This window comes from Fundulus heteroclitus, chromosome 9, assembly GCF_011125445.2.
Source record: "Fundulus heteroclitus isolate FHET01 chromosome 9, MU-UCD_Fhet_4.1, whole genome shotgun sequence".
NCBI classification, from domain to species: Eukaryota; Metazoa; Chordata; class Actinopteri; order Cyprinodontiformes; family Fundulidae; genus Fundulus; species Fundulus heteroclitus.
The window spans coordinates 2735323-2755750 of record NC_046369.1 but is presented as its reverse complement, the minus strand read 5'-3'; the positions used below and the strand labels follow the sequence as shown (position 1 = coordinate 2755750).

The following is a 20428-nucleotide window of genomic DNA, read 5'->3' as shown; positions in this document are numbered from 1 at the left end:
AGGATTATCAAACAAGCGGCTACAAAAGGGACTCATTTTCATCCTTTGTGTTGAGACAATAAAGCAGAGATCCAAAGTTTTCATTTGAGTTAAAGTGCTTCTGGTAATGGGGCGGCACGTGGTGTAGAGGTAGAGCGGGCGTCCCATACATGGAGGCGATTATACCACAGGTTTGATTCCCGACCCTGGGACCATTGCTGCATGTCTTTCCCTCTTCCCTCTCTGACCATTTCCTGTCTGAACACTGCAAATAAAGGCCACTAGTGCCACAAAAACCTTTAAAATAACTGTGGCCAAACTGAGCATAAATAAAGAGCTCAGTTGATTTTTTTTAAGTAAACTTTATTTACGTAGCACTTTTCACAGGATAAAAACCACAAAGTGTTTCACGATAAAAACAACCGCTAAACACAAAACTAAAAAGATAAAACACCATAAATGCAACATAATGGCATAAAAATAGTTAAAAACTAGTTAAAAGCCAGTCGGAACAAGTGGGTCTTCAAATCACTCCAAACCATTTTATTTAAGAAGTCACCGTCTGTTCCTAAAAACCTTCAATTAAGGAAGACGTATGTGCAAAATCAACATATGAGGCAGTTAAAGTTTCATCTAGACTTTTAACTAATGTCATCTTATTAGCTTGTACATGTGCAAATAGATGGTGAAATAATCTTTGGTGCTACAGCTTTGTTCCCTGAACCTGTTTTCACCTGAGAGGGCAGTAATTTCCAGGTGGGGTTTCTAAACAGCCAACAGGTGTTTATTTCTTTTTAATTATTATATCACATTCATCACATGGTAATATAATACAGCAGCAAGTTCTGCACAAGTTTGACCCAAATAAAAGTTGGCAATCTGGTATGCTTTGGATAATTATGGATAATTATTGTGCTGCACAAACCAGGTGTGCCTCAATTTAGAGTCACAACCTGATGGACGGAGATTCTCTTGGATTTCTCGCTAGAGACCAGAATTCATGTTTCCATCAACTATAGCAATTAACCAAGGGCCTGAAGAAACAAATAAAAACTTGGACCCTCACTGTACCACCAGCACGTTTCTAAGTTTTCTCAAATGGCAAGACTGCTTGGGATTCGCAGGGAATTGCCAGCAGTCTGCACGGTCCCATCTACTTTAACATCTCCTACTTGCTGTGGACATCATACAATCCAGTCGGACCGGACGCCACATTGGATCTGGTTTGTTTAGGCCCTCAGAAATGGCCCTGTAACTCCACACTGGTGTGTGTCAGTGTCTTTGTTTCTCAGCTGTTCTTAAATCTTGAGCCTGATGTGTTGCTTGTTGGGAAGTTTCAGCCTTGCTCCCGTATTCATTAAGGTTCTGTTTACCTGATTTATTGATTTGAAAGCTTTGGCCTGAGAGACTGAACTAAATTTTTCCCTCACACGATCAATTTGGTCATTATCATTTAAAATCTGCACTATATATATATATATATATATATATATATATATATATATATATATATATATATATATATATATATATATATATACTCTGGTGGTCTTGGTTCAATGTCTCTATATGTTTAATGAGCTAAAATATTGAACTGTGGCAGAAATACTTCAACAGACATCTACAATGGGGGAAAACACTTTAATACAGCTTCATAAATCCATCATCATATTTCACTCTATCGTCAGCATACTCACTGTTTTCTTTATTTTGTTTTTGTGTGTATGTGTTTCTTTTTGCTCTTTTGGTTCAGGATGATGTTATAACTTACTTTTAAATCATTTCTAATGATCCTATAATTGATCAAGAGATCACACAGATAGTTATAAAAGAAAAGCAGCAATGAATATCCATTAGATTGAATTAAAAGCATTAGATGTTAATTTAAAGTTTTTTTTTATTTTAGTCACATCATTTCAAGCTATAACACCCCATGCTTTCAGTTACAGAGCAAATAAATGCAGCCGCGTCATCGGTGTGCTCTCAGGGGTTTTATGTTTGGGGTATTACTCTGAGATTTCACGCTCGTCACAAGCGAGCAGAGTTCGGGGAGCAAGGAAGGTGAAGAGAAGAAAGAAAAACACTCGAGATTCTTGCTCCGTCCCCTCCAAACTTGTAATGTAGGTTTGATTAGCAGGCATGTAATGTACTTTACCCCCGCGGCTGGAGACAGAGGAGAGGCGGGAGGGGGAGGGGGAGGACATGAGGAGAGGGATGGAGGCAGAGGTATAGCAGGAAGGAGGATGAGTGTATATAGGCTGCCATCTCAGCAGGTCCCCTCGTCCCACCCTCCTCCCCCTCAGCCTCCTACACTTTATTTCTCCACGTCTTCAAAACAAGACACAATCCCCCCCACCCCCCTTTAAAACCTAACATCACCTCCTCTGTCTGGGCACACACACTAAAGCCTAATACCCTGTCCCCATTACCACCTCCTCCCCTCCTATAGCTGCACCATGCTGGGTAAGTGCGGGGTGTGGGTGGGGTAGGAGGAGGTTGGAGGTCACAAGCAGGAAGAGTTTTTTTTTTTTTCTCTTTTTTAGGGGGGTTTTGGGGAGGGGGGGGGTATGGGGGCAGGAGATGCCCGGTCTCCCCCACTAACAAGTTGGATGCCTGCATGCAGGAAGTTGTTTGTGCACCGACACAAAGCAAGTTTGTTTGAATCCAGCGGGGAAACGTCGGCGCTGTTGACACTCAGCTGGTTCCAGGGTTAAAGGCTAAGGAAAATGCCGAGGCAGCATCCACCGGTGTCTCAGACTTTTACTGAAGGCGGCCCGGAATGGCAAATCCTCAGAAAAGTTTTAAACTTTTGAGTATCTTAGCATGGACAAACTGACTCCAATACGTTAGTCAGAAGTGAAGAATTCACAATGTGCTCCAGACTTATTGCTGCACCTGATAAGAATGAATGAAAAGCCTTATAATTAATTCATCTCCTGTTGCATTAGTGTAACCAGACAATCAAAAAGTCTCACCCTTAACCCGATAACATTTAATCAGCGAGTTATAAACTCCAGCACTGACTATAGTATATATTGTTTACATTGTTACATTGTTTTTTGTGATGATTTGCTAGGGTTGAATCCAATGTTAGCCGAACACGGAGCTGATGCTAAAAAAGTCTTTATTAACAGGATCCAAGGGACAAAAAGCAGTCTTCAGGCAGACCAACAGAGCCAGACAGAAACTAAGGTAAGAAATAAGACTAAACAGACACGGGCTGAAATAAAAACTAACAACAAAGGCCAGATAACAAAAACAGGCTAAGCATAAATCCAAAACAAAACAAGAAACAGAAATAAATCCTAAGACAGAAAAGATAGCTTAACTGAAAAAATAACCTGGACCACAACAGAACATTAGAGTTTTTCATTTCAATTGTTTACATAAATCGCTGCTGCATCTTTATCCTGAAAATTAGTGCAATCTACTGTGATTTTTAGAATGATTTCTAGAGTGATTTGATGATGATCTATCTATCTATCTATCTATCTATCTATCTATCTATCTATCTATCTATCTATCTATCTATCTATCTATCTGTTTTCTTGTGGTTTAAACATCATGTGTCCTCTGATTCACTCTCCAACACGGTAAAGACAGGCGAACATGCCAGTAGAGTAATGCAGACGAGTTTCATATTTCAGCTAAATGCGGGAAAAATAACTCAACCATCCAAGTTTGACTTGTACACATTTAGAGTTGAATCGATGACTAAAAACTTTACAGCAATTAAAACTGTAACAAAAAAAAAAAAACGTCTGGATGAGGAGCCAAGTTTATTTTAACACCACACAGTGAAACTGTTGGTCAGAAAGGTTTAAAAAAAATCAGTTTGTGATTATGTTTCAGAAAAAAAGCTGAATTTATTTTAAGGTAGTTAGACTTAGACTAACTTTATTGTCATTTTGTATGCACAGAGTGCGTACAGAACGAAATTTCGTTTGCATACAGCTTGAGAATTTCAGTGAATTGCAGTGGATTTCAGAATAAAGTAACTTTGCAGGATAATAAAATAACTTTGCAGGATAAATAAAGTAACTTTGCAGGATAATAAAATAACTTTGCAGGATAAATAAAGTAACTTTGCAGGATAATAAAATAACTTTGCAGGATAAATAAAGTAACTTTGCAGGATATAAAGTAACTTTTCTATATGTAATAAGGTTGCTGATCATTTGGACAGACCTTGTTTATCATAAGTAAAACGCAACATTTTCTATCCATGCATAAAAATAAAACACTTTTTCTGAGCCTTTTTGAGCTTTAAAACCAATCCAACCAATCTAAACAAATCTTCTCCAAACACCCTGGCTCTCTAAAATTAAAACTTGTGTGTGAATCAGATCCAATAACTTAACAATACAATCAGCTTCTCATCATCCCTCATGTGCCTCCCATCAGAGTCGATCAGCGCTTCTCGTTCCCCCTCTCCCTCGCTGGGCTGTCGACTCAGGCTGTGAACAGGAGGACATTAATGTGTGGAGACACCTGACAAGCCTGCCGGCCTTTAGGGCTCAGCCTAATCACTCTAGACCCAAACCCATCGGGAATTAAACCCGCAAAACCAAACAGTCGCTGTGGGAGCTGGCTGGCGTCTGCGAGGGGCAGCTGAGGGAGAGAGGACGTTACAGCAGGCGTGTCATGGGAAATAAATGGTCAGGAGAAACGAAAATGCAAAACCTAAACGTCCAAGGCTCAGAATCCTTACTGTAAATCTGATGAGCCAAAGATAAAAAACGTCAACGTTTCCATTTAAATCATTAAATGTTAGGTTCTGCACGTCCAGATCAGGACGGCGACATAGAAAGCAGCGATATTTAACAACCTAAAGACCGTTTCACAGCCAAGAGGCCAAAAGTCACATCCAAAAAAGTCTCTGCATCATGTCAGGGCGGGGAAAAAAAAAATTAAAGCTCTTTTTCACCCCTCTGAATACTGTACTAATTCAAAATTAATGGGGATTTTCCAGTGTTTAAAGTACAGTAGCGTGTTAAGCACGGTATCTGTTAAGCCACGCAGGGCCCCTCGCCACTCTGCCCCTCTCTCCAGATGCCCTCATTAATTTTAGATTGGCTCTAAATGAGTCTCCTTCATCGCGCCCGAGGTTTTCTAAATTAGATTCATTTATATTTAAATTGTGAAACAGGCGTGGTTAATGAGAGAGCCGTTATTTTTGGGGGGTTATTTCTGATAGCCTGATAGTTTGGGCCGCTCGTGGCTGTGTGAACTTAAACCAGCAGAGAAGGCACGCGTGCACGGCGAGGCCTGCACTATTTCAGCTTCCAGCTTTATATTCCTCACTTTTAAAAAGGAACCTAATGAGTATGTAGCGGAATAAACGAGGGACGAGGGACTAATTATCACCGAGAAGAAGAAATTGGACAGAAATAACTGTTTTTTGGCGTGTGTTCTGTCAGAATTAAGATGAGCACATAAACACGAGCCGTGTTTGTTTCCTCTGTTAACACCTAATTTAACGCTCCTGAAACTAATGTGTCGTTTCCGGCACATCTGTGTTGGTCTGCAGCTCCACATGTGCTGGGAGCCACGTTACGAGGCGCCGCGTGTTGACCTAACAGGTGCTTCGATCAACACGCGGCGCCCCGAAGGAGCAGCAGGACGCCTCTTAACCTAAGCTGCTGAAAACGTGCTGAAAACGTCACATCTGAGAAATAAAGAACGCGAGGAGGGACAACAGAGCTACAACACCCCACTCATAAAAAGAAGAAATAAAAGCCAAATCACAGAGCTTTACAACTGTACGTCTCCTCACAAGGCTCCTCACAGCTCTCGGCGTCCTATAGCAACCCACCCCAGCTTCCCCCCGCCAGGAATTTGACTGTTAGGAATCTAAGTGCCAGGCGTTTAAAACCTGAGGAATGCTATTGTTCTGGTCACAGCTGCAGCAGCGCTGGCCCGGTTTCTGCTGCTACCGTGTGTGTGAGGAAGGGGGAGGGAGGGCCGAGGAGGGCCGTGATGGGGAGGAAGGAGGGCGGGAGCAACCCAAGGTGTGAAAAGGGGGCTACTTTTACGCGTTTCCAGCGCTCTGCGGTCGCCTGACAAAGCAGCGAATAGTTGACAGCAAATTGACACATTCCTCCTGACCGGGATATCTGCGCAGCTCTCACCAACCTCCCTCCAACTTTATTTCCTTTTTTTCCCCTCATTTAAGATCCGATAAATGTATACATGCTTTCAGCTGGTACACTGCCTTGAGAAGGAATTCATAACCTTTGAAGTTTTTTTTTTTTTCCACATTTTGTCGCATTGCGAACACAAACTTCAGCGTGTTTTATGGGGATTTCATGAGATAGACCAACATAGAAGAATTAGAATAGTAAAGCTTTTGTTGACAGAAAGCCAATATAAATATAAAGTCCCAGTTGGCAAAGAGGGAACTCCTAATGTGGAAGAAAGTTCTCAGGTCAGAAGAATTATTTTTTAACTTTTTTGCTTACATTTGTCTCAGACAACTAACACAGAATATACCGCATGGATGTTAACAACATCTCAGCACTGTGAAGGCAGCTGGTCAGCTGGTCTGAAGAGAGCATAATCCTGGAAAACACCTATTAAAGGTGCATGGCCACGTTCGTTGACTTTTTCTTAATTTATACGTCAGTAGCTCACTCTGGTTGCATACAAAGTTTTCATGAACAATTATCACGTCCTGCTGGCATATTAGTTGTCATTTTGGTGTTTTACGCTTTGTTTTTGCTCAATTTGTTAGTAAATAAAGCCTTTCGTGTTTTTTTCCGATTTTAACAGAAGTACGTACTGCACAGCAGGGGTTAAAATAGAAGAAGTGGCTAACAGCTATTAGCATCTCCCAGCTAAACAATGCAGAATGGTCCAAGATCCAAGAGGGAAAAGATTGGAATGTCGCTGGGAATACAGTCTGAACGTTGGTGTTCACTGAAGCGGATGCTAAACCTGTCGAGGCTCAGATGTGACCGGCGCATTGACTGATGTGAGTAAATGTTCTGATTAAGGGTGTCAGTTTTTCCCAGACCGAGTACAAGTATAAGTACTGTAGTTTAGATACTTGCTGATTTCAAGTTCCGATACAGAGTACTTAATAAATTGGTATTTATAGATCACAGATAACTTAACAATATCATTGACCACTGAAAACAACTGATCATCAAAGGTGATGAATTCGGTTAGAGCTTCAGTTATCCTCTCTCTTTCTTTTCTTTTGAAGGGTCAGCAAACAACCTCCTGGTGTATATCACCACCACCACTAGTTCTGATATGAGGCTATTCAAGTTGCTGTAGATCTGTGTATTTAATTAATAAAGGCTGGTCTTCGATCTCGCCGAGCTGCAGCTTTACTGCAAGGCATTTCAGAGGCTCAGGCTCAGTCCAGCATTATTTACAATTGATTTATTAATTAAGCAACCCGGCATTATTATAGTTCTGCGTTACTGTCGCTAGATGGCGCCACATCTGTTTATATCTGTAAATCGTGCCCAGCACTGGATTCTTAGCTAGCGTCAAAAAAAGGACCATCAAAACATTATCAAGATGGAGGCTTGGTGAATATAACTTTATTTTATTACAATCAAATGGTTTTGGGACTTTTTTTTATAAGCATATTATGTGGCTATATACCTTTAAAGGGTGAAAAAGACTTGTAGCTAAGGTTCACATAGATCAACGCATACTGATTTGCTAAAATGGCCCAGTCAAAGTCCAGACTGAAAGCCATTATGAAATTACTGTTCATGGAGGCTTTCCAACTCGAGCTGGTCTGTGAATAAGAATAGGCAGAAGTCTAAATGTTTGAGTGTTTTTATATCTAAAAAAATGTGTCAAAAATTAAAAAACAAATCTTGTTTTGCAGAGTTATTAGTGATACCCCCAAAAGATGTGCTGCTGCAACTGACGTAAAAGGTAATTCTGTAAAGTAATCACTCAGAGGGATTTAACACTAAATACGGAGCACTTTTCAGGATTTTACTAGTTTGCATGTTTCCCTTCTGCTTCCCAATTAGGCCCTAATTCCTATTAGTCTACACAAATTCCTAAAACATACAGTGAAGTTTATGGTAATAATCTGACAAAACAGGAAAAGGGTTCAAAGGGTGTGAATCCTTTTGCCCGGCCAAGAATGAAGCACACTAAGCTCCTCATTAGAGCTTGACCTTTTTTACTCAGTTTTTCTTCCCTGTACATCAGCACTGAGTCACTGTGGGTGTGTCTGTGGAATGGACCCAATGACAGATTCAAAAGAGGATCAAAAAGTCCCGTCTACACATAATTCAGGCGTTAAATAAATTAACGTGTTCCTGAACATGCGAACTATCATTCGTGACTGGATTCTTCACTTTGTCACCTTTCCAGAATATTGCCCAAAGTAATTTTTTTCTGTTTTTTCAGAACACACACAAAATAATATGACAATGAATGACTTAGGCCGTTATTTTAGGAAATAGGCGACTTGTTATCAAATCCTTGGTAATAACTCTAATAACTAATCAAGCACGACTGTTTGAGTTTAAGAAAGTCCGAATTTGACCCGGCTCTGGTCAGATGAGACTGAGATGTAACGTTTTTGCCTACATCCAGCATGTTATGTTGGCTGGAAAACTCGCACACATTGCGTAACATAGTGTGACGCAAGATGGCGGCAGGATGATGCTGTGGGGGATAGTTTTACTGTATTTAGAAACAACTCAGTGAAGTTAAGCGAGATGGAGCAAAGTACAGAGTAATCTCAAAAGATTACCTGCAAAGACGAATAAGATCGAGGGATAGGAATACTTTTTGCGAGGCGTTGCATTTTCACAATTAGGATTCAACATTTCTCCGCTTAGTCTGCTGAGAAAATTACTGTTTGTTAAAGCCAGAAGGCGATGAGAGACACTTACAAGCCTCCAAGTGGATTCTGTTTGCGGTGTTCCCGCTCGTTTGCCATAATCTGCTTCTCTCCTTTGATTCGCTCGTCATGAGATGTAATGGCAGCGACCGTAGTGAGAAGGAAGCGCTTTTCTCTCCGTCTCTTTGGAAATTACCATCCAGCTGCTTGTCGGAACAATGCTTGGCCTTCCTCCAAGCATCTGACTTCATAAACACTGCGCCACGCTCAATCTGGAGCGCAGCGGAAGCTGGGCATGACCGGGTACCCTCCGAGGCCTCGCCGCCTCTCTTTGTGGGGACTCCCTGCGTGTCTAGCTGTCTGAACGTGCGGTTTACTGTGACGTGTACCTACCAGGTCCCAGTTTCTGCCATCTGGTTCAGTCGCTGCCTCCGTCTCTTGGGTGTGTCTTTAATCTCGAATTGCATAACTGAAAAACAAAAAAAAGACGAACGAAAAGTGAGAATCTGACTCTTGTATTTGTGTCCAGAAGGATTTCACATGAATATGCCGTTGATCGTAAACATCTGTCGCAGCCCGTAGAGCTACGTGCGTTTCTGAGGCGTTATCAGCACAGAAAACCTGTTTTCGCCGTATCTATTAGTAGGAGTTGTGGGTGAATTCACAGATAGGAGACAGATTTATAAAACACTCGGCCTTGGTGAAAAGCTGCTGAGACTGAAAAGTCAGAGTTCATCGTGAATCCTTGTACGCTCACAATGGCTCCCAGTGTTTCGTGATCCAAGGTTGTGTTACCAGGCAACAAATACAGTTCAGGGCGAGTAACTTGCTGACTCTTCCCCCCCGCCTGCACTGCAGCAAACTTTCTGTGCACAAAGTCTTGAATTTACCCGAAAGGACGGTTAAAGTATGTGAAACGTAAACCGTGTCAGTACGAAAAAAAACAAATTTTTGTCAGTCAAATACACATCTCACTTCACTCCACATGCACATCACAAACAAAAGCATCCATGCAGACATGGTGACACCCCTCTCTCTCCTTTAAACTTGTCTGAATGGTGTGCAGTACCACAGGGTTCGTCCTCCGCCAGTATAATGAGGACCTGTCTGGGTCCAGAATGCCCAGTTACCACAACCCCACTGCCCCAAAATAAAATAAAAAAAGTCACAGAAATAAACACGAACACGCACAAACGGACCACCAGCCCCGGTTTGTCTCCGACTGTCTTGGACAGAGGAGCATTTAAAGCACAGAGACAAACAGAAACAATTGCTAGTTGTCGCGTTAACAGCCTTTCCACAAAATATGATAAATGCTCTAAAACATATAGTTCCTTTAAAGTGACATCCTTCTTAATGAAAACTTGGAAAATTTTGTTTCCAAAAGGCAGACATGGATTATACTTTAGGTATATTTCGATTAATCTTTACCCTGGAAAAGATGTGTAAAAGCCCTAGAATATTTTTTTTTACATCAAAGACATAATTAGAAATGAATACAAGCTTTAAAATGTATAAATTTTGGAACAAAAAAAAATACAACTTTAAGAAATAACGAATCATAAAAAATTATTTATGACAAACTTCTGTCAAATAAATGTAACTTTTATTCAATGCGTTAAGTTTTTAAGATGGTCTGAATATCAGTGAGTTTAATCACTAATCCATAAATTCCTGTTTTCCTGGGGAATAAATAGAATGTAACACAAATGCCCATTTCATTAGCCGCTCTTAAAAATGGGAAAGACAAAAGAACATGCGATTCAAAGTTGCTGTTTCCATAAGTTAGGAAAGGGTTACATGAAAATAGCTACTACGCTAAATTTGCTCATGTCTAAAATCAGATAATTGATTAAAATAAATAAAATAAACCACACAAACACACATCAGCACCAGCCTGACTGGCTTCTTTGTGACAGAGCGGCATTTAAGGCAAAGAAACAAACTGAAACGGTTTCTAATTGTTCTGCTGTGTCACGTGAAAATATCCTGAATTAACTAAAACAGAAACATAAAGTTCAACTTATTTGACATCCAATGCAAAGCTTTTATTCTGAGAAAGTGGTTTATTCTTGGTGACGTTCATTACAGAGTGTAAGATTTTTGTTTATGCTGTTTGTGGTACAGTAAGTATTTCTCCCAGCGTTTCACCTGCAGTAGACAACAGGCAGCATGCTAGGCTGTCTCAGCCAATCAGAGCCACCAGAAGAAAGTGAGATGATAAAGGACTAGCTGTCAGTTTAGAGGCAAATAATGCAGCCAATCAGATTTGAGATGATCTCTTATCAGAACATTAAAGTAGCTAACATAACCCCATATCGGAGAAGTTTATTAAGGCATTCCTGAAACTCTGCTTTGGATAAAACATCTTTTAAAGTCAAGAAAAATGGACGACGCAGTTTAATGAATGTAACTGTCCCTCTGTGGCATAGAGGGCCAGAAATGTTGATCAAAACATCCCCGTACTTTTATGTCTTAGTTGATAAATGTCTATTTGGCAGCTTAGTCTGAGTTTCATGTAATACAGACCCAGGTTGGTCAGTTTGCTTTCCTCACAAACATCCAGTCCTATTGAATCATCCATACTGAAAGCCTGCAATGATCTGTCTACTGGATTTCAGGCACGTGCATCATTAAACCACACATTAAAACAAACACAATAAATTTAAGTGTAAGAAAAAAACAGTTATTTTCTCTAATTAACCACCTTAGGAACATAAATGCTTAAATGCTCAACCCTGGGAAAAGCATCAAAGTGTGACTTAACAATTTGAATATTAGCAAATAAACAGTCGACACATGGATTCACTGGACAAAGAGCGACAAAAGGAAAGGAAAAGGAAAGTTTGTGTAAGCAACATTTCTACAGATTACTTATCATACCTGATCAGCTAAACGAAGACGCTGCATTGCTGCATCTATATCCACAACTTCTCTTTAAACTATTTGATTAACAAGTATGGGGCTTAAACGGGTAACTAAACTTTATAAATGAGTGATCTTACCTCCAATAACAAATCAAACATTTGTATTTCTAAGCTGTAGCTGCCAACGTTTTAAAAGCAGTTTCTCTGTTCTTTCTTCCCAATGTCTTTTTCCAGCCCTTAAACCCATTATAATATCAGTATTACTGTTTGCAGTCACACTATATTCATATGAAGTACACCACAGATACAGTAATGTCTGCCCCCATTTGCAAGGTGTGCAGCTGGGGATGGAGCAGTGTGGTAAAAGGGCCAGGCCAATGCAAACAAAGGTGTGTTTCTGATTTGGCTGCTCTCTCTCTGCTCTAACAGCATTAATATCTGCAGAACCGCGGTTTGTCCAATACTTGCTTGACGTTTTGTTAGAAAGACTCCAACATTAGTTCATTTCATTAACACAGGTTTTGGCGAAAAGAGCCAGAAATCTTTGTTTTGTTCTGATTTATGCCCTGCAGGAATAATTTTTTTTTTAAATGGCAGCTTTACAGTTGATTTGGTTTTATTTAATTTGAGATTCACACAAAAAAAGAAACATTTTAAAGGTTTTTAATCTATCTTTTGGGACATATTGTGTGTAAGATATAGATTCATAGAGACAGACCAAATATCAGTTAAACGCGTCATTACATGTTTATTGTTTTAATATCTAGAAGTTCTTAAATCTTCGCAATGAAAGTGAATTAGAATAGATATCAAGAACAGCACTTATCTGTATATATATATATATATATATATATATATATATATATATATATATATACATATATATATATATATATATATATACATACATGTGCACAAGGGCATGCAGGTCTATCTCTGCGCCTCTGCATGTGTAAAAACCTGTTAGCATGTGCACGTGTGTTTTAACAGAAGAGGGACCCCAGAGCCGGGCCCCCCATCATTTCCAGCAGGATTGTGTGTAGCTGGGAGAGAGGGTTTGGAGTCTGGCTTTGTTTGTCTCTGTGTGCTGACATCACTGTGCTGATGGCACCAAATCCCCGTTCTCCTGCGCACAGCACTTTCTATACAAACCAGCAGCATGTGCACACACACACACACACACACACACACACACACACACACACTGGTGCACATGGTACGAGTAATGCCAACTAGGCCAAAAATAGAGCATTCCCTTTTTTAACACATCTGCAGACATCCATGAATGCACATACGTATGCACACAGCATGGGGTGCACTTAAGCCACGGCACTTCTGTGCACATTTGGGTTTGTGCTGAAACTTTAAATTAGTTTAGAGGCGTCTTGTGTCCCTGCAAAACAAGTAACAGGAATGATGGGCTACATCTCTGAAGGACCCTGTCCTATGAATCGCATATGGTTTGTGTTGTAACTAAATGTGGCGGGTAACTAGTCTAGTTTCTTTAAATAACTGAGAAAATGATTGGACATATGTGATTCGTATGCTGTAGTAAAGATCTACAACCATTTACACCTTGACTTGGTGGAAAATAGAATTTTAAAACATCCTTGTTAAATGGAAACAATGACAAATACATGTTCAAATGTGTCCTGATGTAGTTTGTGAATAATCAGGTTACGTCACTTCTGTATATACCTTTATCTCTGATCATTGGCATTTTGCAGGTAAGACCGGAGTAGAAAAATGAGGAAATACCAGAAAGAGTGGAAGATATTAGTGAAGCAAACATGAAAAATGCCAAAACCTCAATCTAGCAGTCTACTTTATGATGTTTCTCTCCAGGGGAATTATTGTTGAAAGTTGATATTGTAATATGAGGAATGTCATTGTACCTATGGGAGAAATTAATACGACATCAAAGTTTCATCACAATCTGTATTCAGCAGCAACAGTTATTGCATGAATCCCAGACCATCATCTAACGATATAATTAGTTCACAAGACGAGCCAATAAATCATTTTGGGTTCACCAGATTTAAACAAGTATGTATAGTAACTACTATCCTTACTTTCATTGTCACAAATAAAGGTTCAATATATCCCAAACTGTGTTTTGTAGCATCATTTTAACTCAAGTTTAACTCCTCTATGTAATCTGTTTTAAACTCTCTCTAGTCAAAGAGCAGTGGAAATGTTTTTTTTTATGTTTTTATATGTATGGCAGAAATACATCTTAAAGTTCAATTCAATTCAATTTTATTTATATAGCACCAATTCATGAAACATGTCATCTCAAGGCACTTTACAAAATCAAAATCAATCAGCTTATACAGTTATAAAGTGGTTTGAAGTATATAGAACAAGCTAAAGGTCTCTCTATTCCATGCAATAAAAAAATCCAAATGGTAGTTTTATAATACTACAGAGTTAACAGAAAGCAGAAACCAGTATTTAAGCAATTTTCACAAATTTTTGTTCACACAGCTTCCAACTGGAATCTGAGCTTCTGTTTATCTGAGTGGAAACAACAACTTTAGGGATGATTTGTGGGATTCTTCTGGCTTGGAACTTGGAAATGAAACCTTTCAACAATAGCCGTATATATTTAAGTCTATGTTGTAACAGTGTAAGCTGTGGAAGAAAATGTGAATTTTAAGAACAGACGATCTGCTTTTCCCACAACCCGTTCCTACAACAAAAATGTCGTATCTCATCAATTCCAGTAACAGCATCCTCAAAAATCACTGAAATTAAACCCCTTTTGTTTTAACAGTATTTAAACCACCTTCTAGTATTTAGGTGTTTTATACTGATGGTAAAAAGCTTAACTCTACAAAAAAAGCTCTGACTCATTACTCTTATTTGTAGTTTCTTTTCTGGTAGTTAGACTTCTTTGTAATGTTTTAAAGAAATGTGCAATAGCTGGACTGAAAATGAGCGGAAACAGTTAGAAAGAGCTTCAGAAAAGCTGAAGAACAACTGTATCGATCAAGACTACTTTCAATGACTACAAGGAGGCTATCGCTCCTTTAAGCAAAGTATTATGGGTAGTTTAAAACTATTGCGTTGTTCTGTGCTTCACACTGGAGAACGGTTCGGTGTTAAGGTTTAAACATATTTTACCCGTTCTTCTGCTGTGAGGAACATCCATATCTTTGGGGCATGAAGCTGATGTCCTGCACTCATGCAGGTATTTGTTCATGAGCTCAGCTATCTGGCTGCGTCTTTACATAACCCTGGTTAAATATTAACCCAGAGCTTTTCTCTTTCCCTTTAGTGTGGCCTTTGGTATGCATGCGGCTCAAAGAGAGGCGGGACGAGGCGGGCAATTGAGTCGGCGATACTTCCTCTCGGTCAAGAGGAAATAGGGGCTATTTTTTTTTTCTCTTCAAGTGATTTTTATTTTTATTTGTTCTGGATATAAAACAACATCTTGGCTGTTCGCCGCAAAAACATTTTCAACGTGAAAAATCTCTCAATGGGGCACCTCGGCTTTTGCCGGAGCTTAAAATCTGACTGAGAAAGTAATACGTTTTAAAATGAGGAGACGACTGAGAGCGATATATTTTTTTTTTTTTAGGGTACAAATTAAAGTAGCATTACCTTAATCATTGTGCAGCTGGACTGTGTTATTCAACAGTTCCTATCATTTTCGGATATAGAAATACAGCATCTTGCTCAAGGACACTTCAGTGGAGCAGCTGCTTGCTGATGCAATTTCAACCCACATCCTCTGGCTGAATAGCAGTCTCTAAAACCCACTCATCCTTCTTGATGCCCTTGTATGTGTTTGTACTTTCCAGGGCACACGGGGGCTTGATATGGGTCTGCAAACACATATCTGCACTCAGACATCCTGAGACACACACACAGGGAAAGATATAGGAGGAGGATAGCACACAGAGACGCGTAAGCTGGCGCTCCTAAGCTCAGTGGAAAACAGCAAGGATGGCCTCAGCACTCGCAGGCCACTCAGGGCCAATCAAAGCTGATGATAGTTGGGTGATTCACACCACTGCTCGCCTTTCATTCACATGTGCACACAAAGCATTGCTTGTAAAATGCTTCCAGGAGCTCGTGGTCCTTTTTTTTTTTATTTCACTAATTGCAAAGAGGAAATAAACTAAATCAATTATTGCAGACACACAGATCAAAAGGTGTTGTGCTAGGAGGCTGGCCGGCATTGGTTGACAGTTTTCACTTGTTCCAAAGAAATATTTTACGTCCAAGGTGGATAATTAGCTAGCAGATGCGCATTTGAGGTGAGAATTTCAAACATCTGATTTATGATTCTTTTTAAACCTTTTTCTTTTTTGTTCAGTTTTTTTCTTAACTAAACAGAGATGTTTTATAAAACAAATTAATGTAGATTTGCAGTTTAGCTAGATTCATAATTCTGTTCCAAATTTGATTTATTTAAAGATATAGTTGGTAATCCTGTTCAGAAACACTTTTTGTTTTACAGGGTAAAATTGTCCTTCCCACCTGAAAGTAGTTAATGCGTTATTCACAAAAAGGAGGTTAAAAAATCATCCTCTGTGGGAGCTGCAGGCCTGTAAAAACTCTAACCAATCTTTGCCGTTCCGCCTGAATGGCAGAGATTGGTTGGGGTTTGGTTCGGCTCTCACCCCCCTCTGTCACTCCAGTCTCAGATAAATCACCTTATCTATTGGTTGACCCACATGCCAATCATTCTGATTCGCTCACATAACACCAATGTCCGTGCTCTTTCCTTCCTTGTATCTGCTTGCTGGCTGCGCATCCACGCTTCTAGTATTTATGTATCAGGTTAGCCTAGCGGTTAGCTTAGCGGTTAGCCGTTCATTGTAGCCTTTGAACATGGCTCAGAGTCACAACAAGCTAACCACATTCATGTTTAAGGGAAAAAGAGGAATCAGTAGAAAGAAATATTGCTGTCAGGACAGATACAGCGGTACATATATGAGCTAAAACAACCACAAGACACCTTGTCTACTTGCTGAGACGCTGGCATGTTAGATGACCACTGAACAACTGAGACGGGCGTTTCTTTGGCCGTTGACCAATTTGTTAGAAATGCCGAGAAATAAATTTTCTGTGGTAGTTCTCCTTTTTGGAACTTAAATTTTAACGGATCATTTACATTTTCTAGCACATCCAAACAAGCGAACTGTGGTCATCACAGTAGACGTCACAGCGTTTACAGCATGACCCTAAACCCTGTCCTGTGCCACTACAAATCTACCGGGAATGCTCTGACAATGATTTTAGTTTGATTTTAGACTGGAGGAAGTAACAGTAAACAGCTGGATGACATACGTAAGCCAGGGCAGCTTAGAGCACAGAACAACAACACTGCTTTTTGCAGCTGATGCGACGCTGTGTCAACTTGGCCCTTCGTACCTTTCTGCTTAATGTTCATTCTGAGGATGAAAGGGTGGATTTTTAACACCTGAAAAGCAGCTTGCAGAATGTTTACCTGTGTAAGATGGTTTTATGGTGCACGTCTGAGCCTAAAACTATGGGATCAAACTGACTGAAAGCATAGTAGTGCTGCTGAGGAATCAGTAGACGTAACAGATATTGTTTGACTTATGTACAATCACGGCACACTTTGGCACGGTTTCACAAAACTCAGATGCTCCTATTATTGTTATTACCATTTGTTTTCACTGTTATACTTATTTTAATATTTTCTAACATTTACATTGTGGTTCTATATCCTCAACATCTGTATTTAAAGTACTCTGATGTATGATTGACTGATCTGATTTGTGTGTTGTGGTGAATAAAAAGATGAGAGAAAGCCTTTTTTGTTTTAAAACACACGAGAGACGCAAAACAGATTTTGTAGATGGGAAATAAAAAGAACCGAACAAACTCTTTGTACCTCAACACGTGTCCCATTATAACTTATCTAGTCTGGTATAATGTGAACAAAATGTTTTGAATGTTAAACAGCAAAGGGCTGATAGATTCTCTTTAAAAAGACAGCAAGAAAATCTGACTGTTTGGAAGGCAAACATGAAGAAAAGACCAAAAGAATTATGCAAGCAGCAGCACATTTAAAATGCACTTCAAAAGTTTAGAACAATCAACATATTTTGAATTTTCAACTTTTTTTGGCTAATATTTCCTCTGAATGTTGGTCTTTGTTCCCACCTATAGTTGCTGGTGTTGGTCTAACAAGTTATTAAATGCTTTATAAAGATCTAATTTACTGTCCGGATAATAAAGCTAAACTGATTTTCTTTGCTGCATTTCCCGAGGCCCTCGATCAAATTGTTACACGTTCCAGAATAATCTGTGAGGCCTACAGACAAAACTATAGTTTCTGATCTTACTTTCAGTAGAAAAAACAACACATGAATGTATACAGAGAAACGTGCACAGACTGATCTCAAAAATGTATTATTAAAGTTGGCAAGCAGAAGCCCTGCCTCGTTCTCTCACTCACACACAGACGCAGACACAGAGGGTCCTGTCAGGGCTAACTATGCACAGCAGCGGACGGGGCTGCGCTTGGATTGGCTGGACAGGGATTGCTGGGGGTTATGGTGGATTTTGTGAACCACCTGCTGGGCCTCAGCCGCCAACTGACCGAAAACATTTACATCAGAGCCAAAACAGAATAGAGTTAGAAAAAGACAAAGAAAGAAATTAAATACATGTTCCATTAAAGTCTTTTTTGTAGCTATAGACATTATCAGCATCGCTTTTCTGCCGCTTTAAATTGTTATTTGTTAATGATTTTCAAATGCACTCAGTGGATTCCAGAGCCACATGTTTGGCAGGACGGGGTTTCGTTTTACGCCTTGCTCAATCGCTGCTCTATCACCATAAGCGAGAACGAGTGAATGCACCTGCAGTGGCAGTGTGGTGGCAGTGCAGGACTGAGCTGTGCAGTTTGATCCGTCCCACGAGCTGAAACCACCATCCAGCTCCCCGAGTGATCATGGAGCGACACTTTGCACACCTGCAGCGGTGTTTCCTGACGGGACAAGTTTGTCCCAAAGCCAAGAAAGAGACACAGTTTATTTAATGTCAGCCGAAAATGTACTAACCGTTGAATCAGTTGTTAGTTTTTGGGGGTCACCCAGGCTGAATTATGTTTATTAAAGTCTCACAACTGATTTGATTAGCAGATCAACTTAGGCTAGACATTTTGTCTTGCATAGTCTCAAAAAAAACAAAGGAACTGAGACACATATATCACATATTCCACCTATAGTTTTTCTTTTTATCCATTTTCATGTTACTTTTAATTTTAAATTGAGTTCTTTCATTGTTGATCCAGTTTTGAATAGTTTGCTGTATATCTTTGGATCAAAGTACTCCCAAACTTTTATTTTTTACTTTTCATCAACCCAGAATCTGTTTTCTGCAGGAATTGATAAAATTGTTAATTCATGAGTTACTTTTTCTTCTTTTTCTTTTTTTTCATACGACATTGTTTGGAGAAATATGACGAAACATATTTAAAAAGAAAAAGAAAAAAAACCTGTAAAGACGTTTGAAGCCTGAGTGAAGAACGTGAATCGTCTCACTAAAAGGAGGGAAATCATTAGGGTTACTGAACTGCTATACATTTCAAATACAACAATGCGTGATTTCACTCATAATCAGCTTAATTTCAATCCCCAAAGATCTAAAAAGTTCTGGCACCACAGCTGTTTTATAAGCAGAGATTTGCAGTGGCCCCTGGCCCACCAAAAACATCAATTCCCCCTCCTAAACCCCCCCGAGTGAAAGGGTCCCGGTCCATATGGGGTCCCCTCTACACCCCTACTCTGGTCTTCAGCCCTCCCTGTGTGTGTGTGTGTGTGTGTGTGTGTGTGTGTGGGGGGGGGGGGGGGGGGGGGGCTTGCTCTGACCCACAAACTGACCTCCTCAAACTTCAAACTGAATACTTTTGGCAGTTTCCACGACGACAGAGCTCTCCAAGTCTTATCCTACTTACCGAGACGAGACAAGGAGCGAGGAAGAGGAGGCGGCGGGAGGAAGGAGAGCGAGAAAGAGAAAAGGCAGCCAGGGACCAGTGTGGACAGAGAGGGGGAGATGGGGGAATAGATGGGGGGCGGGGGGGGGGGGGGGGTGGCAGACGGGCAGAAAGCGAGAGTTGCTGCTGTTGTATCGCTGTGTTTTTCATGAGTAGACAGTTTACTGGGAGATTATTCCCAGTCTGGTATTTAGCCTTATTAAGCCAATATGCCCAGTAGAAACCTCCCCTACCATCATCCACTACCACGCTGTACTCTTTCCTATTTATTTTCATTTTTTTTTTGTTTTTTGCAGATATTCTTAATCTTTTTTCCTAATCTTCATACAATGGATGAAACTTATCAGAGCATATTGTGTCTTTTGTCACTCACTCCCCCATAAACCTACCAGTGGAATAAAGGCGGAAAAAAAGGAATCCATAAAGTGGAAAGAGTATTGTTTAGAAAACTTCTTAATAGCTGGATTTTACATTCAAACTGCTTTATCCTTTTCACATTAGGTCACTTTGACTGATTTTGGATCGACGTGTTTACTGCTGGATTTGATGATGGGGAAACCAGAAGTGCACTCCAAATCCATCCGTAAAAACCTATAGATGGATTATGGAGGATAATACAGAAAAAGACATAAATAACTGAATAAAATAGTGTGAAAGTAACCAGTGCACATAAAAACACAGCGCTTATTTTGTTCTAATTGTGATTTTTACCACTCCACCTGAACAGCAGCAAAAGTTTGAGCTCCAGCCCAGATATGATGAGGTTTTCCCTCAACC

The 20428-nt window shown here is 39.9% G+C and overlaps 1 long non-coding RNA gene across 5 annotated transcripts in view; it reads right to left on the bottom strand.

Moving 5' to 3' along the window:
• Positions 1-20428, bottom strand: part of LOC105936977 — a 233363-nt gene that overhangs the window by 14627 nt on the left and 198308 nt on the right. For all 5 annotated transcript variants that reach the window (XR_004931645.1, XR_004931646.1, XR_004931647.1 and 2 more), the window contains exon 3: positions 9197-9272. This is a non-coding gene — a long non-coding RNA (uncharacterized LOC105936977). The remainder of the gene's footprint in view (positions 1-9196; positions 9273-20428) is intronic.